General features: G+C 42.2%; 1 protein-coding gene across 3 annotated transcripts in view; it reads left to right on the top strand.

Moving 5' to 3' along the window:
- The window catches only part of NUMA1 (nuclear mitotic apparatus protein 1), a 65017-nt gene that overhangs the window by 3943 nt on the left and 38072 nt on the right, over positions 1-23002 (top strand). Inside the window, exon 1 of one of the 3 annotated variants that reach the window (XM_045782759.2) lies at positions 5639-5784. The exons of the other annotated variants lie outside the window; for them this stretch is intronic. The gene's annotated coding sequence lies outside the window, so the exon portion shown is untranslated. Of the gene's footprint in view, positions 1-5638; positions 5785-23002 lie in introns of those variants that run through there. 3 annotated transcript variants of the gene reach the window in all.

The following is a 23002-nucleotide window of genomic DNA, read 5'->3' as shown; positions in this document are numbered from 1 at the left end:
GCTTCATATTCTTTTTTTATTTTAAGATTGTGTTTATTTGTATATTTATTTACTGAGAGAGAGAGAGAGAGGGCAGGCATGCACATGCTCTAGCAGGGGCAGGGGCAGGGGCAAGGGAAGAGGGAAAAAGAATCTCAAGCCGACTCCGAGAGTGCAGGACTCAGTATCACCACCCTGAGATCATGATCTGAGCCGAAATCAAGAGTCAGATGCTTAACTGACTGAGCCATCCAGGCGCCCCTGGCTTCCTGTTCTTACCAATACTTGGTATTGTCGCCCTTTTAATATTAGCCGTTCTCATGGAGGGTGTAGTATCTCATCGTGGTTTTAATTTGCATTTTCCTGATGACTGATGATGTTGAACGTCTTTTCACATATTTATTGGCCGTTCACTGTATCTCCTGGAGAACTTTGTGGTTGCTTCTGTTGGGCACTCAAGGCTAGTCCCAACCTGGGACCAAAATGTATGCAATTATCTCTACTCATAGATTTCCAGGCCACAAGCTTAGGCCACAAAACAACTATGGTTTTGAATTCCTAGGAGGGTTTTTCTTCCTTCTTCGCTAGGTGAGCAAGCTAAGCTTCCTTATTTCCCTGTGGACAGATTTTTTTCCCTGCTCGATCTTTTTATTGAATACCTCAGCCTTTATACAAGGATCTCAGTTTCTCTTTGCAGGCTCAAAATCTGTCTCCTGGACAATGAGGAGGTTATAAATTCTTTACACGGCTAGCACAGCTATGCTGTCAGGTCACGCTGTTCCTGGGATTTCCCTTACTTTCTTGTGAGCTCAGTTTATCGATGTATCAGTTAGGATCCAATCAGGAAAGTAGAAACCACACATAGCTATTTTAAGCGTGAACTCAGTAAATGGAATTAGTTTAAACCCTTGTGGGAGGGCTGAACAAGCAAAAAGGGAATCTTCAAGTAACTTCGGTGTAATAACTGCATTAAACAGCTACCTCATCTAGGACTGAAAAACAGAGGGAGGGAAGGTTGGGGTTATCAGATCCTCGAAGTCTGACGGCATCTGGAGGAGCTACGCCCTGATTCTCTGAGGAGAGGGTGTTGCCTGGTGCTGCTGGTTTCTCAGGTGCTCGCAAGAAGGGCCTGGAGGAGCCAGGTTTGGTTGAGCTCCGCCCAGCTCGCGCTGGTGCCTCCGAGGGGGTGCAACGAGGCTGGTTCTGGGCGTTTAGAAGTGGGAAGGAACCAAATGCTGTTGTCAAGAAACAGCAAGCCATAGGAAGGAGGAAGTTCCTGCCTTCCATTTTCCCTTTAGCACCTCCTATTGACAGAGTCTAACTGGGAGCCAGCTGGCAAAGGTGAAATAGGGTTGGCGGAGTCCAAGCCCCAATGTCTCAGAGCAGAGTATAACAGGGTAGGTGTGGAGCTAAGAGACAATAACTTAATTGGCACAATCTAAAAGGATGTTTATTATATTTTCCCAAGCATTTCCAGGTGTATTTAGTAGGAAGATTTTCAGGTTATCTGATTTATCATATGAACAGCCATAGCAATAGCTAACATTCTTTTTCTTTTCTCAGTATATACTCTGAGTCAGGCACTATTCTAAGCACTTGACATGAACTGCTTCCCCAAGTTCTATGAGGTAAATACTATCATTATTACTATTCCCTTTAACAGGCAAGTAAGCTGAGCCACAAATAAATTAAGCAATCTACTCAAAGCCATACAGTTTGTAAGTGGTGGAGTTGGTGTTCTAATCCAAGCATTCTGGGTTCCATAACCCACATTCTTAATTTCTTTATTATGCTGAAAGTCTTTCCCCGTGTCCAACCAAAATCTGTCTTCCTGTAATTTCTACTCAGTAGTTCTAGTTTTGTCTTCTTGCAGGAGAACACAGACGTTTTTCTCTTCACCTGCGTGACAAGCATGCATATATTTGAAAAAAGTTTTCATGTTCTCCCTGCTAAACACCTGCAGTTCTTCCTTCACATTTGCCATGATACGACTTTTAGACCTTTCACCACAGTTGTCATTCTTCACGGCACGTACTCTGACTTTGCTCTTTAAAGGTGGGGCACAGAATTGTCACACAACCCGAGCCTGCATCGATGTTTTGGGTAGCTCTGTTACATTCATGGTTCATTGAGAGTGTAACAGCCTCTCCTCCACCTCCCACTATGGGCAGTCTGCTCCCTCCCCTACCCCAAAACAGCCTTTTAAATAAACTGCTGTACCAGGCCTCTGCCATCTTGTATTAGTTTGGTTGATTTCTTTTCTTGTGAATGCAAGCCTTTATCTTTAATCCAATTAAATTGTATTGTGTTGCTTTTGGTAACTATTGAGATCTTTTTTTGCCAGAGCAAATCTGAAAACATTGTATTTTCTGTCCTCCACAGTTTATAATTCCAAAGCTCGACAAGCAGGCTTTATATGTTTTCATTCTGTCTTTGGTAAAAATGGTAAAAATCGTAGGTTTGAGAAGCAAGCTCTGTGTTACACCACTATAGATCTTCAGCTGATGGAAGTTTGTGGCGGGGGGGGGGGATAGTTTTGATTATTCTTTCTGCTAGATTGGTGGAGGAGCTATTTGGAAAGGGCAATATCTTGGCTGTCAATGAGGGGAGGAGAGAGTCAAGGTTAAGGGTTGGCCATTGGGCAGTCAGTCACCCTAATAAGGGACCACTTGGCAGAAGTAAAATGATCTGGTGGCTGTAGAAGGGAAAGAGGGCATATTGCACAGCATGCTCCTGGGTTGAGGCCTCTGTTGACAGCTGTGTCAGCTGCCCTTTCTGTCCTATTTAAGGGCTGATTTCTTTGAAGCCAGTGCAGGAAATGCCAGTGATTCAGCCTTGCAGATTTCTTCTGCCTTACTGCAGCTGAGAACTGGTTTATATGGTGAGGAGTACAGATTGTGTATACTTCAGGCATATTTATTTGACCACTTGGGTGCCATCCTGTGACTGGCCAGCGACACTTGTTCTGCAAGCTGTCAAGCTTTTGGTACCCTGTGGCAAGGTGAATGCAACGTGACCCCAGCTCTTGGTCCTTTGTGTGGGCAGCAACTGTATTCTGCCCTGTCAGTGGGCATTTGTCAAGTGTCTCTGACTGCTGGATGGCCTCAGTGAAGGGCGAGGTAATAATAGCTTTTATTATCTACTTTTCTCTCCTTCCTGTGGTGTGATGGTGTGAGTTTGAGGGAAACCTCTTATTCCCTAAGAGTTTGCCGTTATACCCCTCGTGAACTGCTGCAAAGTGGATTCTGTCTGGTTGCTGACCTCCAAAGCCCAGTTTCCTTAGGCAGTGAGCAAATACGTAATGAGTACCTGTTTTACCTCTCAAAGAGCTGAGTGTATAAAGAAGTGTGTAATACAGGATTTTCCTCCTCACCAACTGTTCAAGCCTACAGATACTTTATAGGAATAATAAATATTTATATACTCTTGTATAAGTTCACACTTACTGATATTTTACAAGAAAAATATAACAAATATACTCTTCATCTAGAGTCACCAATTGTGAACATTTTGCTGTATTGCTCTCCTTCATTCTCTGAAACTTTTGACTGTTGCATGGGAACATCATGTTACTTCACCCTAAATATTTCAGCAGTGTTTCCTAAAACAAGACGATCTTCCTATATAACCACAATACAGTTAGCACTCAGGAAATTTAGTATTAATTCAATGCATCCAATGTACGGTACTTGTTCAGACTTCTCAAATTTTCCCAGTGATGTCTTTTATAGACTTCTTTTCAAATCAGCCTTCTTTGAAAGATCACGCTCAAGTTTAGTTGCAATGATTTTGTCATGCCCCTTGAACAATTCTCTAATCTCTTAATCTTGATTTTTTTTTTCTGTCATAGTATTGACATCCTTGAAGAATTCAGGTTAGATTTTTGCAGAATATTTTTTTTAAGATTTTATTTGAGAAAGAGAGAGAGAGAATCTGAAGCAGACTCCACGCTGAGTGCAGAGCCCAGCGCTGGGCTTGATCCCCGAACTGTGAGATCATGACCTGAGCCGAAACCAAGAGTCAGACGCTTAACTGACTGAGCCACCAGGTGCCCCCAGAATATTTCTTAATTTGGATGTGTATGATTGTTTTCTCTTGATTAGATTCAGGTTAAACATTTTTATAGAACTCTATAGGCTCATGCAGTAGTATGATTAGTGAAGCTAGAGGACACAAGGATTCAGTATTCAGTTTTGCATGACTATATATAATTTGGCACACGATTATTGTCCAGTCTGTAAGCCCAATAGGAATTGAGAGAAGAGGGGACTCAGTAGGACCTGGAATAACTAGGAAAGACTTTGGCAGGAACATGGATAGAATTTGAGGTAGTTGGAATATGGTTAGATAAGCTGCTATTTGGGTTTCCCATCCCGCTATTAAGGTTGTGTATCATGAAACATGAATTTCTTCTTCAGAGTTTATTTTTTAAAGATTTTATTTATTTTAGAGAGGAGAGAAATTGAGAGTGTGGGTGGGGGGAGGGGCAGAAGGAGAGAGGGAATCCCAAGCTGACTCTGTGCTGAGTGTGGGCTCGATGTGGGGCTTGAACTCATGACCCTGAGATCATGACCTGAGCCAAAATCAAGAGTCAGACGCTTAACCGACTGAACCACCCAGGTGCCCCTCCGTTTCAGAGTTTAGAGCTCTCTATCTTCTGTGGTGGTTATACTACTGGGAATCCTAATACTTTAGAGCTCTTGCTTTGGATTCAGAGGTGATGACCAGCATTTTGCCAGCTGCCTAACCTTGGGAAAGTTTCTTCCCTTGCAAGCTAGAAAGAGTATTAATAACTATTTAAGAGGTTATTGTGGGGCGCCTGGTGGCTCAGTTTGATAAGCGTCCGCCTTCGGCTCAGGTCATAATCGGGGGTCGTGGGATCGAGCCTGACATCAGGCTCTCTGCTCAGCGGGGAGGCTGCTTCTCCCTCTGCCTGCCTCTCCTCCTGCTTGTTGTGTGCTCTCTCTCTCTCTTTCTCTCTAATAAATAAAATCTTAAAAAAAAAGAGGTTATTGTAATGCTGAAGGTGAAGTATTGCATCAATATTTGAATTAAAATATTTGAATGCCTTTAGGTGGGGACAACACTCTGGGTTCAGCCGTATGTTCCACTGGAGGATCCATTTCTTTTACCTGCCTGGCTCCTGAAGGTATTAGAATTTACCACTGCTGGATAACTGAAGGCACGGAAATGAGAGAGGCTCAGGCAGAGAGAAGTGGGAAGACTGGCTTGATTAGTTCAGAGTGTACACTGGAATAGTGGGAAATAAGGTTGAATAAATGACTTAAGGCCATATAATGGAGGACTTCAAAAATTAAGCCAGATAATTTAGGTATGATGCTTTAGGCAGAAGAAAGCCATGGAAGGTTTTTGAGTAGGAGAAACACACTTAGAAATGAGAGTGGTATGGAGCCTCCTGAGGAAGGACCTTTCCTGGTTTAGAGACCAGAATCCTGATAGGGCAGGGCCTTCCCAGTGCTGACCAGAGGGGGTGGGGTGGGGGTGTGGTGTGGTTTGGCAATCTTGCCACAGAGGGCCAGAATTTCTGCCCCAGTGACTCTTCCTGCTCTGCGACTGACTCACCCCATTGACCTAGGCTGCGTGGCTTCCCTTCCGGTTGCTGTCTGATCTACAGAATGCTGGAGCTTCCCAGGATGATATGAGGCTGAGCTGACCAACAGTGGGTGGGATGGGAGAATGAACAAGCATTCCTGTCCCTTTGCCCCTTCCCTGGGTAGATGCTAATTCTTAGCCGTACTGCCAGGGATCTCTTTATCCAGGCCTGAGGAAGCTGTCCACCAGGAGGTAAGTTCAAGATGGTTCTTGCCCTCTCTGGTTTTTCATAGGTCAGCTTTTTCCTAAACAGAAGCTTTACTCTTTTCTTTTTCCCTGATTCATGTTCTTCATAGTAACCTTCTTTCAGTTCCTTGAACCACATGAGTTACTGCAGGAGGTAGGAAAAGAGATTTAATAGACATATTCTTGTTGTGTGTGTGCGGGGGAGGGGGTAGGTGTCCAGAGGTTTCATTGACCCCTGCTCTGAGGTAGATTATCCAGAACTCTTGTGAGCTACATACCAAGCAATGGCTCATACGCATAGGGGCGATTACAGAGAGAGATCCTGGTCTTAAGCCATCATTTTTCAGCTACTGGGTTTTAGAACCATTGTGGTGTACTTTAGTGTCCCAAGGTATTTCCTTTCCCTTTGAAAGACACAGTGAGGAACACAGAAGGGGGAGGAATATGGATTAGGATATGTTTGTGGATTATGCTAGAAGTCAGAGTGACTAGGTTTCTGGTCCTGACTGTTGTTAACCAGCTATGTGACTAGAGACAAATTGCCTAACCTCAGTGGACTGAGTGTTCACATGTGTAAAAATGAACAGTTTGGATTATATGATCTGGAAGATTTCTTCCAGGGTCAAAATTTATGATTATATAATGTGTGATTGTAAAGTAATATAATTAGTATGTGACCTATATTGCACATATCTTGTCCCCTCAGTTGTAGTTGTAGGACACTTAACAATAATTGTGAATTTGTCTTCAAAGTAATTATGTTCTCAGCCTTTGTATTTATTCTGGTGATGCTGCCAGTGCTGAGAATATTTTTGGCTTCTAAGCCAATCCTTTGAATGTCCTCAGAAGTAGCAAATCGTCACTCTTGCTTGGTGGATTCAGTTTTTGGAAACAGCCAAAAGATACTGTGAGCCCAAGAGTGAAGCAAGGCAGTACATTTTTTGGTGAAGGATGACGTGTAAACAGTAAGACTTAATTTTTGTGTGTGTCTCACATGGAGTTAACTTTAAAGGCAGTTTCCAAAGGAGTGTTTCATAAATATTTTGAGTGATGGTAATATTGTTAGAATAAGTAAATAAGTTCCTACAGAGACTATTTTGATGGTGGTTTTCATTTGATTTAATAGGATTGGAAATGTTTAAAAAGGTGTCACTTCCTTTATACTCACTGTGCATATATGCTTGCTTCTAGGCCATGGTGACTAGATAGTGTGAGAAGATTTGCCTTTCTCTTCGTAGTCCTCCCAAATCACAAATGTGATCTGAGCACCAAAAAGGAGTGGAACATGCTGCTTTACGACACTGTAGCTGAGGGGGCGTTTGCAGTCCCATCTCCAGAAGACTCAGTCACAAGTTCTTCTGGCTGCAGCACCCACTGTGCGCCAGCATGCTAGAGCCCCTCACACGGTGTGGCTGAAGCAGATAGTTTGGTAGCTGCAGTCTTTTTATGGGAAAGATGATATATCGAGTCACTCATTAATTTTTTTTTATTTTTTATTTTTATTTTTTGGTCAGTAGTTGGATTTGAGAAAGGGTGAGGATGGGCAGGGGGATGGGAAGAGGGAAAGCGGAGAGCCTATCTTGAATGCATTTGAAATAGGCTGATTGGTGTGCCCCAGAATGTGTTCCTGGAAATGGTGGTCTTGTTGATAACTAGTCAGTAAAATAAGGTATTCAGCAGTGTGGTCAAAAGATTCTGTCACTGTATGATCGTTGGCAATTCTTTCTGACTCTAGACCTTGTTTTCCTCATTTTGATATTGAAAAAGTTACATGCTATGAGTTATAGATCTGAAGACAGGTCGGCCTGAGGAGATTTGAGGCGGGAAAGTATCTAGTTGTAAGTTGCTTGACTATTAGATTAGCCTTTTTAGCCCCTAAGTTATAGTGATTTTGCTTTCTACGTGCGGTCACAGCTGAGTGATCAAACACGAAGCAACTGTTTGATGGGAAGCAGGCGCTAGGAGCTTTCTCCTGAAGAACAATCACAGGACATGCTGGTCCTGAGAGAAGTCACTCCCTGGTAGGACCTATTGTTTGAAGGAGTTGGGGGTGAATTTCATCAAAATGGACAGTGTGGATGTTGTGATTTAGAAGATTTAGAGACTTAGTTCCCTGCTGTGGTTAATTTCAAGTCTTTCTTTAAAGGGAGTCTCTTAATGATTGGTGCAATGGGATTCATTTAGAGAAAAAGCCCCAGGTAACCACAATTAGAAGTTAAATGGCCAAGAGCAGAGCCAGTTGCTGGAGAGAAAGTGGCCTAATCAGTTGCTTTTTGACACTTAGATCCTATAGTGACCCCAAGGAGAGACTAGGCTGCTTGGTGAGCTCACTAGGCACTAGGCTGGGAGATCTGGGCTCCAAGCAGAGGAGGAGGTGACCTGTAGAATGCACACCTCTTAATCTCCCTATTCCTCTTCTTTCCCTCAGTGCCCTTTAGTTTTAATTAGGATTGTGTAAACACAGTCAGCTTGCCAGTCCCCTTAAAGCGGCAGGCCCATGACATTTTCTGTTGATCACTCTAAATTAGAGGGATTGTCCTCCTTTGACACTTTGGCTTGCTGGCTGCCTCACTGAAAGAATTCATTAGATTAGGGCCAGTTGGCTGTCATTCAGCCAGGCAACATTATTTAGCACCTACTGTGTGCAAGCTGTACTGAAGTGGAGCTGGTAGTTTCTGCCCTCCAGAACCTTAGTCAAGTGAAACATATTTGTAGCTAGTGTAGACCCAAAGAGGAATGGAATAAAGCGTGTAGAGGAACAAGCAATACTGGGAACACGTTGAGGAGAGAACAGTTGTTTTAGAATTGGGAGAACAAGGAGAGCTTCTAAAGAGAGAAGGTATTTGAACCAGGTTATAAAAGGTGAATTAGGCGTTCAGTAGGTTTAGAAGATAGAGCATTTTGGAGGAGGTCACAGCACGTTTGGGAAAAGCACAGAGCATGTTTGGGAAAAGTATCCTGAGATATAAGATATTTTAGAGCTATGAGCTGGAGATAGGGTGGAAAGGAAGTTTGATGGTTGGATCTTAAAGAACTTTAAGTGTCATGTTAAGGGATATGTATTTTATTCTGCATGGAGTTAGCTGTTGAATTTATTTTTTAAGTTTGTTCATTTTTTTTAGTAATCTCTGCACCCAACATAGTGCTTGAACTCACAACCCAGAGATCAAGAGTTGCAAGCTATTCCGACTGAGCCAGCCAGACACACCCTGAATTTTTCTTTTTTTTTAAAGATTCGTTTATGAGAGAGAGGGAGAGAGAGAGAGAACACCGCAGGAGCTGGGGGAGGGGCAGAGGGGCAGGGAGAACCAGACTCCCTGCTGAGCAGGGAGCCCTGTGCAGGGCTCCATTCCAGGACCCAGGGATCATGACCTGAGCCGGAGGCAGCCGCTCAACTGACTGAGCCACCGAGGCTCCCTGTTCTGTTTTGTTAACTAGGCTCCAGGCCCAGCATCCAGCCCAACGCAAGGCTTGAACTCACAACTCTGAGATCAAGACCTGAGCTGAGATCAAGAGTCAGATGCTTAACCAACTGAGCCACCCGGGCGCCTGGCCCCTGAATGTTTTTGATGTGAGGAATAACATGATCCAGTCCATGTTACTTAGGTCTTAGTCGGTTTTCTTTCTTTTTTTTTTTTAAAAAGATTGATTTATTAGAGAGAGAGTGAGTAGGGGGAAGGGACAGAGGGAGAGAGAATCTTAAACAGACTCTGCACAGAGCTTGGGCTCCCTGCATGGCCGGATCCCACGACCCTGATCCCAAGATCAGGGCCTGAGCCAAAACCAAGAGTCAGATGCTTAGCCGACTGTGCCACCCAAGCACCTCGATCTATTTTCTTTAAGTGTAAGGTTTTAGATTTAAGGGTTGAGAAAGTGATGGTCCTGGGTCTTAGAGTATAAGGTTTGTCAGGCGTCTCAATATAACTTGATTCTTCAGTTACATTTACTAAAGCATCTCCAAAGGCAAGAAGGCAGGAAATGATCAGCATTGTCCCTTTAGACTGAGCTTCTCTACACCCCAAAGATGAAGGTTTTCTTAGGCATATACCTTATGCGGTCCTCTTGCTAGTGGACTGCTTACTTCTGCTACTCCTCTATCCAGTCCTATACAAATTTCTCACGAAGGGTGGACTTTTGATTATACAGTGGAAACCGAAAATTTTTTTTGAATCTGATTGAAAAATAGCATATAGTCATTGTAGGAAACGAGAAAAATACAGGAAAGGATAAAGAAAACTAAAATTATCCATAACCCACCATCTGGAGAAAATCACTTATTCCTATTTTAGTATTTCTTTTCAATGTTTTGTACCTATACGTATTTCTGTTTTGCATAGTCCAAAGTCATATAATACCTATAATTTTATATTCTGCTTCCCAATTACCAGTGTTTTCATTGTATAAATTCATATAAATTTAAAATGTTGCTGAAACTATAAATATTTCTAATGACTGTATAATACTCTATCATAGAGGATTTTTATAGTGCTTTCAGTTTTTTTATTTTAAACAACACTGTAATACTTTTATACAAATTATAGAAGTAATATATATAGGGGCGCCTGGGTGGCACAGCGGTTAGGCGTCTGCCTTCGGCTCAGGGCGTGATCCCGGCGATCTGGGATCGAGCCCCACATCAGGCTCTTCTGCTATGAGCCTGCTTCTTCCTCTCCCACTCCCCCTGCTTGTGTTCCCTCTCTCGCTGGCTGTCTCTATCTCTGTCGAATAAATAAATAAAATATTTAAAAAAAAAAAAAAGAAGTAATATATATATAACAAATAAGTCCCCTACACTTAACCCTTTATCCTAATCCTACTCTATAGAGATAACCATTTTTTTTTAAAGATTTTTTAATTTATTTATTCGACAGAGATAGAGACAGCCAGCGAGAGAGGGAACACAGCAGGGGGAGTGGGAGAGGAAGAAGCAGGCTCCCAGCAGAGGAGCCTGACGTGGCGCTCGATCCCATAACGCCGGGATCACGCCCTGAGCCGAAGGCAGACGCCTAACCGCTGTGCCACCCAGGCGCCCCGAGATAACCATTTTTATTTATTTATTTTTATTTTATTTTTTAGATTTTATTTTATTTGTCAGAGAGAGAGCGTGCGTGCACAGGCAAGGGGAGCAGCAGGCAGAGGCAGAAGCAGGCTCCTCGCTGAGCAAGGAGCCCGATGCGGGACTCGATTCCAGGACTCTGGGATCATGACCTGAGCTGAAGGCAGACACTTAACTGACTGAGCCACTTGTGTGCCCCATATAAATTTCATTTAAGATGAGCCTCACCGTCTAAAATAGCCACTGCCAGTTGGACAAACAATCTCCGTTAAGAAACTGTTCTTTAGATGTTCAGTGTAAGTTACTGTTTTGTTTAGACCCAGGTAGCAAGTATTTTAGGCTTTGCAGGCTGTGTAGTTGCAACTATAGTTGACCCTTGAACAACATGGGTTTGAACTGCACGGGTCCACTTATAGGGGATTTTTTTTTTTTTAATAAATATAGTACTGTAAATGTATTTTCTCTTATGATTTTCCTAGTAACATTTTCTTTTCTCTAACTTTATTGTTTGGTTACAGTATTAATACGTATAACTTACAAGATAGATGTTAATCAGTTGTTTATGTTATCGGTAAGGCCTCCAGTCAGCAGTGGCTATGAATAGTTAAGTTTTTGGGGTGTTAGAAGTTCTGCGTGGATTTTCAACCGCATAGGGTGGTGGGGGTGTCGTGCAGTTTGGCGTCCCTTATCTTTGCGCTATTCAAGGATCCACTCTGTTCACCTCTGCAGGTTTGTGGATGTTTGGATAGTGGGAAATATATTAGAATACGTTAGACAGAAGGCCTAGCTGTTCAAAAACTATAGCATTTTTCTCAAGCTTTTTATTTTATTTATTTTAAAGATTTTATTTATTTATTAGAGAGAGCGCGCCAGAGTGTGCACCAGCAGGGGAAGGGGCAGAGGAAGAGGGAGAAGCAGACTTCGTGCTAAGCAGAGACCCTGATGCGGGGCTCCATCCCAGGACCCCGGGGTCATGACCTGAGCTGAAGGCAGACGCTTAACCGACTGAGCCACCCACGCACCCCCAAAGCTTTTTAAAGTATGAGGAATCCATTATATACTTATATGGAAACATGTCAAAGAAATTTTTAAGTGAAAAAGGCAAGTTGAAAAACAAATCATACAGTGGGATTATAGGTATGTAGACCACACACACTCACACTCTTTGTCTCTTTATTTACATACTTGCATATATATACACACACACACTTACAGGTATATACACATATATGTATCTGTATATACACGCACATGTGTACGTCTGTGCATGCTTAGGAAAGGCTACAACAGCTCGTAACAGTGGTCACTATGAGGAGGGGAGTACCATTGGTGAATGTGGGTTAAGGTTTGGTGAATGGGGAGTTTTACATTTTACTCTATATATTTCTGTATTATAATATTTCATAGTGATAATGTATTCTTTCTCCTTCCCACTTGTTTGGATAGCTGGTGGGCCTATCTGCACTTGCCAGGGTCAGGAGTGTGACAAAGTAGGATTAATTCCACAAGCCAGCTCTGCCCACATCAGTTGAGTGGGAAGCAGCTGCTGAGACCAGAACAAGGAGCACATGTATTGGGTGGAGGGTGGGGGGGGGGTGGTATAGGCAGGTGGCTGGGAGAGGCAGCCAAGATAGGCCAATTCTGATTTACCAACAGTAAGTATCACATGTCATGTCTTGACATTCTCCAAGTTGCTTTGCCCTCCTTTACCACACTGGGCCCTGAGGAAAATGCTATGAGCAAGTAAGGCAGGGACGATGACAAGAAAGGAAGCAATCAAAACATTGGATGACTAGAAAGTGTGTGTACAGAAATTTTTTTCTTTCATTTAAAAAAATACGCACAAGGATATGCATTATGGCATTGTTTGAAATGGTAACAGATTGAAAATAGCCTTGTCCATCAGTAGGAAAATATGTGAACACATTATGTTATATTCTTTATGTGGACTGTTATACAGCTTTTTAAGAGAATGAGTTAAAATTTTATTTACTGACACTTGGGGGGGATGTTCATGATAAATTATTAAGTCAGAAAACAAGTTGCAGAGCAATGTTGAAGTGTAATCCTAGCTTTTTTTAAAATGGAAAATAATAAAAAATCCTCTTAAATACAAAAATATTTTTGTAGTTATGTTTTTGGGGCCATGAAAATCTGTTAACATATCTTATCTTGTGAGAGGGCCCAGAGGGAAACGAAAAGGGGCTGAGAGATTACAAATTTGGTTTTTTTAATCTAACTTTGTATTGCTTCATTGGTTTTAGAGAACAAGGAAAATAAACTTGTTCAAGCAAGAGGTGAAGTCTCCTATTTTTTCATCTTAACTGATTTTTAAGAGGTGCTTTTAATTTTTTTAGTGGTTAATGAAGCAGAGAATTATGAAAGTAAAAAATAGAGTTAACGTGTAAATCTTCTCCTAGATTGGGGGGGTGGGGGGGTGGTATCTGGGTAGTGGAAAGAGTCCCAGGAGTCAGGGAACCAACTTTGTAGCTTTCAGCTTTCTGGTGTGTGAGCTTCAACTTAATAAGGTCACTTAACAACTGTTAAACAGAGCCCCACTCTCTCCATCTCTAAAATGAAGAGCTTGTACCATAGACAGGGATCTCCAAGGTCCTTTCCAGCCCTAACGTTCTAGGATCTATGATCCCACAATTGAACTACCTTTTGAGATTAGAACATTGTGTTTTATTTATTTTTAAATACTTTGTTACTGTTGTTGTTTTTACATTTTAACACTCTGAAATTAGGATGCATTTATAATTGGTGGCAGCTTTCAATTGTCCTTGGCTATTTTTTCACATTTTAATTGTCTCTGAAATGGAGATATCTTGCTATTGTATTGCTAGTATAGGATAGCTGCGCTTTCCAGATGTCAATTTTTTTCTTCGTTTACTATAATCTTGGCCCCTTCCTGGACTTCCCTTGCTCCTGATCCCGTCAGATTCACTCACATCACTTAGACATTATGGGTAGGGACAAGTGGGTGGATATGTTATTTGTGTGTGCAAGGATTTTGTGCGTCCTTACTTAACTGGTAGGTGCCCATTAGGTACCTGCTGCTTGAGAAGTCAAGTCAATATATATGTAGCCCTGAGACATCCAGCTTGGCTCCCGAAGTTTGATTAGTTTATCTTGATTTTGCCTAGTGTTTGCTTTTTAAGTATGACATACATACAGGAAAATGCGTAATGTAGCTCACGACTTGTCACAAAGTGAACACACGTGTGTCATTAGTGCTGGTTCAGAAACAGAACATTATCCGCATCCCATTAGCCCTTTCCAGTCCTTATCCCCCTGCTGTTTTCTTTTTAAATACAGCGAAAGTGTACATAGGGGTGGTGACTCTTTCGGTTCCTAGGTGGGTGAGTGGCTCATGGTTATCTTGGGGTGAATCTGCTGGAAAATGCTTCACGTTTGGAGCCAGAAGATCAGAGTTGCATTGTGGTCCTATTGTTTTGTAGTTGTGTGACCTTAGGCAAAGTACTTTTCTGAACTTCATTCCTCTTTGATAAAATGAAAACAACGTCTACCTTGCAGAGCTGTTGTGAGGATCACGTGAAATACTTTGAAGATGGGAAACACTGTCAGTGGTAAAAAGCCGTACACAAATGCTAGGCGTTTTTAGTCAGGGAGGTAGAAGCCCAAGCACGAGATGATGTGAACTTGCCGTAAGGAGAGAAAACGAAGACATTTGATCCCCAAATCCATTCTCTTAACCACCTTCCTTTTAAATTGACATTGGTGTGGTCACTGGCTTTCTGTTACATTTTCCCCAAATGGAAATAATATAAAGATCCTAAAAGGAATCTCCAGAGATTTGGAATTTCACTCAGAGTCCGTTCACTCAACGTGGGTGCCCCTGGAGCTGCACAAGACAGAGGCTGTGGCAGATTAGCAAATTTCAATAGCAAATGTACACACCACCTCTTTATAGGCCTACTAAGTAAGCATGATCCTACCATAGACCCTCTTCTGATCATAGTCACCCTGTCCCAAAAGTGACCCAAATCTGTATATCTAGCCCCAAATCATATTTTTCACCAGCTACTGGGTTTTTCTGATTGTATGTCCGATAGACACCTCATGTCTAAAACCAAACTTTTAAACCACCTGCCTTTATGGCATGATGGTTTAGATTATGAACTTTGGAGTGAGACAGACCTGGGTTTGAATCTTAATTCTGCTACTTATTAGCCTCATGATTTTGGACAGGTTGCTCAACATCTTGAAACTTCTATGAAAGAGGGTATTAATAGCACTTGCCTGATAGGGTTGGTTCTAGTGCTCAGTGAATGAAGTTATTACTTTCACGTTCTTTTTGTTTGTTTTTGGCACACATGATCATCTAATTATTCATTCGAGCTGGGAAATTAGATGTGCTTCTAGAATTTTCCTATTATGCTTCACTTACAATTGATTATCAGGGCCTGCCATAAGTAGTTCTCAAACTGTTGCTTCCTCTTTTTAAATTGCTGCTTTATTTCAGACATATACCCCTACTAGCTTGGAACAAGTAATGGTTTTGCACTGCATTCTGCAAAGCTTAATAGAATTACAGAACAACAAAAATAAATAAATAAATAAATAAATAAATAAATAAATAAATAAATAAATAAATAAAAGAATTATAGGACAGACTCAGGAATCAGGTAGAAGCAGGGGGTGGGGGAAGGGCTCCAAACATCCTTTACTTCAAACCATCTGCTTTTATCTGTATCTTGGGTTCTATATGAAGATCGAGTCTGAAGAGGGTTCACTTTTAAAATAGAATTTGAAAACTTTCATTCATTTAAAAAGTGTTTATCAAGCACCTTCTATGTGCCAGGCATTGTGCTAAGTTCTAAGAATTCAGTGGTGAGCACACAATCTGTGATTTCATGGAACATGTGATACTAGGAGAAAAATTAATGAACTACAGAAAGGCGTAATTAGAAATGATGAGAGCTGTGAAGGAAAGGACTCTGGGGCTATGCATAGTAGGAACTTGACCTGGTATGGAACTGGGAACTAGGTGGTTAAGGAGAGTTTACATGAGGAAGTAACAATTGTTGAGCTGAGATATGAAGGATAAGTTAGAATTAACTAGATGAAGAGGTAGGAAAAGCACGTTTGGGGTAGAAGGAAGAGCATGGACGGCACTAAACTACATGTGGATATAACCTTCTACCAATGAACTTTCAGCCTCTAACAGCAGCTAGCATTTATTCTCTGTGCTAGGTATTGTGCTAAACACTTTACACATACTGTCTTTTTTTTTTTTTAAAGATTTTATTTATTTATTTGACAGAGAGACAGCCAGCGAGAGAGGGAACACGAGCAGGGGGAGTGGGAGAGGAAGAAGCAGGCTCCTAGTGGAGAAGCCTGACGTGGGGCTCGATCCCAGAACGCCAGGATCACTCCCTGAGCCGAAGGCAGACGCTTAAGGACTGCGCCACTCGGGTGCCCCTACACATACTGTCTTGTTAAATCTTTACAACGACCCTCTGAGAAAGTACTAGTACTATTCACATTTTATAGATGGGGCAGCTGGGGACACAGAGGTTAAATTACCTGCTCAGGGTTGCACAGCTAGTAAGCTATAGAGCCAGGATTTTAATTGGGCAGTCTGACTGCAGACCCCATGCTCTTAGTCCTTGTGCTATGTTGCCTTCCTCTTGTTTCTTACCATTCTAGCCTGTACGTCATACAGACTGGAACATAGATCTGATCTGTGTTCCTCCCCTTGACTCCCTTCCCTTTAGAAACCTTGATTGTTTCCTATCACCTACAGGATAAAATCTGAATTCCGTAGTATGATGTAAGTGCCTCACAATTTAGTACTGCTTATCCTCATCATCTGCTACACCTGCCTAAAACTGCATGCCGTTGCTCAAATGTAATAAACTCGGTCTTTGCATATGCTGTTCTCTCTGCCTAGAATGCTCTCTTTTACTTCTCTTTTGGTGAAACCCTACTCATCCTACTCACACTTTAAGTACTCAGCTTAAATGTTACTCCTTGGTAAAGCTTTCGTAATCACTCATCCTGAGTTAATCAGACCCTCACATGTCCTCTAAAACAGTAACTTCTGTGTTCCTGGTCTGAAGTCTTTTCAGCGAGGCAGGAATCCTAGGTCTTTTCCATCCCACACCCCATTCCTTCCCCCACCCCGTTCCTAAGAACTTTGGGTCAACCTCCACGATGCCTTTCAAGTAATACCGTTCTTCCTCGGTCCTACTGCCACTGCACGTGCCACCTCACTCTGTTCTGCCTTTGGACTCAATGTTGTGCCAGATTCATCTTTTGGAAAAAAGCGCACACGAGTAAGCCATTCTCCTGCTCAGGACACTGCCTTTCTGGTGTGCTTCCTACAAGTCACTGTTCGTCTCCACGAGACTTCCCAGTGTTCTCTCGACTTCCTTTTAGCACTGCCCAAGTCTGTGTTCTTTGGCCTTGTATTAAGGTGAGTTATAGGTATGTTTCTTTCTCCACAGGATTGTAAGCCTGTCTAGTTCAGGTTTGAGTCTCCAACATAGTATCTATAGGTGTTTATTTCATGTTTATGGTTGAATGTCCCTGGTTGAGTTTCATTAATTCCAAGTAAGGAGTAACCATCTTATATATTTTGAGGAATCTGTGTTGCATATAGTGTTTTGGTTTTTTAAAGATTTGGTCCTAAAGGGAAGGAAATTTCAGTTTTAGGAATATTGCTTGTGAGGAGCTCTTCATGAACGTGCTTGCCTCTTAGGGTTCTTTAGGAGGGATTAATTGAGATGTGAGAAATAGCCTTCCTTAAATTCTTGGAGTCTGTTAAAATGTTAGGTTTGTTGTTGTCTGGTTTTGGTTTTTTGTTTTTTGTTTTTTTAATCATGGCCACATTAGATACATTCCCATTTATTTTGTTAGTAGTTGGTTTTTGAGGCAGTCTAGCATCCTATCTAGAAATCCAGCCCTTACTAATATTTGTGTTCGTTCATTTCTTTTGGAAGTTAAAGGCATCGCAGTGTGATAGGAGAAGTGGATTTGGAAGCAGAAAGGCAGGGGATTCAGTGCTGTGTAGGAGGTAGAGACAGAAGATAAAACAGAGGGTAGGGGGGCGCCTGGGTGGCACAGTCGTTAAGCGGCTGCCTTCGGCTCAGGGCGTGATCCCAGTGTTCTGGGATCGAGTCCCACATCAGGCTCCTCCGCTAGGAGCCTGCTTCTTCCTTTCCCACTCCCCTTGCTTGTGTTCCCTCTCTCGCTGGCAGTCTCTGTCAAATAAATAAATAAATAAAATCTTTTAAAAAAAGTTCTGTACCTATAGCAATTGCTAGAGGAAAGAATGATAACTAATATAAATTAAAAAAAAAAAAAAACAGAGGGGGTAGGGGGAGAAGGAGAGATGGGAAGGTGAGGAGGAGAGAAAAGAGAGAGTCATCTTGAGTTTTTTAGCTACTTAAAGCCTATTTGAAACAAACCAGATCCTGGGCAGAATCTTTATTCTCTAAAATTTATGTTCTGAAATCCCACGTTGTCTCAAATCAGCAGACCTTGCTCAGACATACAAATAAATTGTAAAATTTCCATCTCAGGCAGGAGATAGCAAATCTTCAGCCTAGTTGTCACACGTGTTCCAGCATGAATGTAGGGTGGATGACTAGATGACCGTTAAAGTCTCTTTCAACTTTGAGATTCTGTGATTTGTTGACCAGGTCTAGAAAGCTGCTTTTATTTAGGCTCTCTCGCTCTCTCTCTCTCTTTTTTTTTTTTTTTTCATTTTTTTAAATTTTTATTTAGGCTTGTAAGTCCAATGTAATTATAAATTGCACTCTTCTCTGTGGCTTTTATTTATGAAACCTTGTAAATGCCTTGAGTATAATTCCAATTACCTTTCATTGTGCCCCATGCAAAGTTGGTACTACCGGTTTCCAAGGACCACCTCCTATCATCAGGATACATGAAGCGTCCACATGTGCCTTGCTTTGGGGATGGGACCCAGTAGGGTATCAAAGTGCTTGTTTCTAGGAGATTTGCTTTTTTTTTTTTTTTTCCTGGAAAGGAGGAAGCCCTAACTGGTGAAGTTTTGACCAGATGCTGTGGAGAGTAGTTCTATGGCAAAGATTGTTGTTGTTGTTGTTGTTGTTGTTGTTGAGAATGGTATCCTGGAGAAAGAATCATAGGAAATTTTTGGAGGTGCTTGAGATATGATCTATCCAGTACCAGTACCCTTCTTTTACTGAGACCCAAGCTAGGGCGAGTGACTCGCCTAAAGCCATAACTTTAGTAGGTGATAGATTCAGCACGTAGCTCCAGGGGCTCCCAACACCAAATCTAGGGTGTTTGTTTTTCTACCATTGGTGTGGCTGTCTCTAGGAGTAATTGCAAATCTTTACATTGAAACTGTTCCTCCTTCAGTTTCTTTTACTTTTCTCATCATCAGTGCTGTGTTTGTGCGCAAACATTGTGCTAGATACACTGCCTGTAGGGACAGATCCGTTTATTCCTCTGCGACAATGAAACAGGGCGAACAGGTTCTTAGGTGTTTTGTAGAAAGACCTTCTTGAGGGAGAACTGAACGTGGCCTCTTGGATGTTATAATGAATCCTCTCTGGGTTTTGATTTGCCCTCTGCTTTTCTCCCCAGGAAGCTGCAGGCTTACCAACACTGCCTCATTACTCAGCACTACCCTCTGGAGAGGGAGAATGAGACCTGGTAAATAAGCGGGAGGTCAGGGTTCTGAAACAGCAGTCTTTCCCTCCAGCCAGTGGGGTTTCCTCCAACCTTCTTTCTCCATGGCTTCTCACCCTTGAGATACGTCCACCATCCCTTCCAGTAGATAATTCTTCTTTGCTTACGTCTTCAGAGGAGTTTTGGTCCTTTAATGTTTCTAAAGCTGTTGCATCTTCAGAAAAAAAATTCTTTAGTGGTTACTTTTAAAATTAGAACTGTTTGATTGTTTTAATTAAAAAGTTGGTTCTGATAAGGAGGTATAGAGGTACAGGGTTTCTTTGAGCCACTGAGAATGTGCTAGCTTTTATTTATTCATTTGATGGTTTATTTAAGAGCAGTAGAGAATAATGTAGCGACCACATAGACCAGTCACTACCTATGTGGCTAAGTCACTTAATTCCTGAGACTCAGATTTTCTCATCTTTAGGATAGAAATGAACCCTATGTAGTTGAGAGGAGAGACCCAGCTGGACTCTGATTTTGGCTCCAACACTTACTAGCTGTGTAGCCTTGGGCAAGTTATTTAATCTTTCTTGGTTTCCTTTTCTGTGAAATAGAGATGGATAATCATAGTATTTGTTATTGTGTCACTGGGTTATTGTGAGGATTAAGCAAAATAAAGCAGGGAAGTGTTTAGCACAGTGCCCGGTGCATACTAAGTGCTCATTAAATGTTAGCTATTAATTACAACAGTAACAGCAACAGCAACGATAGTCTGTAGGTATTTATGATGCTAGGACATCAGGTGGCAGAGGAAAGACTAGAAGGCATCGCATAGGGCAGGGGATCTATAAGTGTGGAGGGTTTGGGTAAGAGCATAAGTAACTCTAGACGGTAAAACTGAGGCTGGGTCCTGGAGGGCCTTGAAGGCCAGGTGAATTCTTTGTGTTCGAACCACCCTACCCTGGGCCATCTCAGTGGAAATTGCTCTCTCTCAGTTTTTCCTTTATACTTTTTAAAATGGTAATACACATTATTATTTTTTTTTAAAGGCAATACTCATTAAAAGCAGTAACGTTTACATTTTAAACAAAAATAGTTAAACAAACACCCATGCACAGGAGATTTAACACCACCAGACCTTTTGAAAACACCCCGTGTGCTCCACACACATCACGAACCCCTTTCGGGCCCTATCCGAATGCTATCCTCAATCTCGTGTTAGTCATTTATTGTTTTCCTTCCTTCCTCTCTCCTTTCCTTTAAAAATGGTTTTATCTATCTTGGTCTTTTGGGGACACCGAATAGGGGCTGTGGAATCAGGCGGGAGCCATGTGGCCTGCCTGTTACCTAGCTAGGCTGGGAGGAGGCTGGGGAAGTTCTGAGCCGCCGCTGGAAGCAAGTGGCGGCCCTGTGGTGGGGGAGGGAGAGGCTGGAGAAACTGGCCCGGCTCCTTGGGCTGTCCTGGAGAGCAGGCCCAGGAGCTTGGCAGTTTGGGCCGCGAGGTTCCAGAGGAGAGTTCAGCCCTCTGAGGCTGCACAGCCGGAAGCTGTTGCCTGGAGTTTAGAGCCTAGGAGGGGGGTGGGAATCTCTTGTATTCTTTTGAGACACAGTATCATGTGTATGTTTCATGTGCTGGGGAGCTTCAGGGCCGCCGGTGCCAGATGTAGCCAGGACAGTTTTAGCAGGCCTGCCTCCTGTTTTCACCTCATACATTTCCTGGAGTGTTGATTGTGCCAGTCATTAGATTATGTTTGCCACTTTGCTCTTCTAGAAAAGCTTTGGTTTTTGCTTTGGCTTGGCTTTCCTGGTCCTTCTTTGAACTTTCCTTTCTACCAATAGCAGTTGCTAACCACAGACTACAAGTGATACTGTGGGAAAGCTAAGGGCCTGGGAGATGAAACAGGGTGATGGCGGTCTCTGCAGCAATGGGCCTTGGTCTGACCCCCACCACTCACTCACTCCAGTCATTCTCTGGTGCCCAGAGGGTTAAATTCGGAAACGTGCTATCCAGATATATTTCAGTGAAACAGATTCAAGGAGCCCTAATGTGCTAGATACTATGGGAGATCATAGAGAGATAGAACTGGTTATGCCCTTGACATTTACATTCTCGATGTGAGGCAAGACTTCCATGCTTACATAGTTAAGGCAGCACAAGTGCCGAATGTAGAATGTAGACACATTTTTCTGATTACCAATGTAATACATGTTTATTTAGAATAAATTCCAATATAAAAGAAATGTATAGTGTAGGAACTCCCTCACAGCCTAACTCCTCCCTTAGATAACCACTGATAGCTGTGAAGGAATATTTGAGGAGTTGAAATTTGAACTGGACCTTAAAGTAAAATTCAGAGAGGCAGACTGATAGAAGGAAAGCAAGCATCCTGAGGATCCAAGCTCCCACTCCAAGGAGTAGCACCCCCGCTAGCTTCCTTGACAAACAGCCGGCTTTTGCTTGGATACCTTGGTGACTAGGTGCCAAAATGCCCAGAATAGGAATTAACCTTTGTTAAGCAACCACCTTGTGCCTTGTGTGCTAGTCAGTGTGTTGGGCCCCTTATAGATGTTATGGGATTAATCCTCATTATAACCTTATAAAATAGATATCTTTATTTTTGTTTTACAAATAGGAATACTGAGGCCCAGAGGTCTCACAGCAGCAAGTGGTATAGAATTCTGCCATTCACTAGTCGTGTGATCTTGGGCAAATTATTTCATTTTTGTGGCTCAGTTTCCTCCTCTGTAGAGTTGAGTGGTAACAGTACCTGCTTCACCAAGGGAGTTTTTCAGATTAATGAGTTAATACACATTAGTTCAGCAGAACAGGGTGTGCATGGCACATAGTATGCACTCAGTAAGCAGTAGCTGCTATTTTTTATACCTTGTTTTCTCTCTTATTCTAACATGATCTGTATCATCTCCTCACTTCTATATATGGCCTTTCTGTCTGCCCAACCATCCTCCACACTTTCCTCTGCTTTACAATTTCTCCCCTTGCTTTCAGCCATTCCCTCGTCTTTATCCTGTCTCCACAGCGTCTCGTTCCTCATCTTTCCATTCTCTCTCATTTTCCCCTTCATGTCCTCATTACCTGTCTTCTGTTGCGGCAGCCTTCTGACCTGCCTCCCTGCTGTTAGTCTCCTTCTTTTATATACTAGAATAATTTCTGAAAGTATGGCTCTCACTGTACCACATCTCTGTGTTAAAAACAAGCAACAAAGTAAACATTCAAATCCTTATTTGATTTCTTGGTTTCAAGTTCAGGATTCTCCAACTTGGACCCCACCTCACAACTTAAAATTCTGTTCCCAGACTACTTCAGCAGTCTTCTCTGCTTTCCCTTCTTCCCCACTCTTCTATTTCTGTCTGGGGAAATTTTACCTACATGTTTTAAGATCCACATTCAAATATCACTCCATTTTCTTAGTCTTTTTACCTACTCTCAAGTAGTTGGAATTTTTATATCCTTTTGTGGGAGTTAGCACATACTGTCTTGAAATATAATTTTCAAGGCACATTTCTTATCTCCTGTGT

The sequence above is a fragment of the Ursus americanus genome, chromosome 16 (genome assembly GCF_024610735.1).
Source record: "Ursus americanus isolate L20-20 chromosome 16, mUrsAme1.1.p, whole genome shotgun sequence".
Taxonomy (NCBI): Eukaryota; Metazoa; Chordata; class Mammalia; order Carnivora; family Ursidae; genus Ursus; species Ursus americanus.
This window is presented reverse-complemented; position numbering and strand designations above follow the sequence as displayed.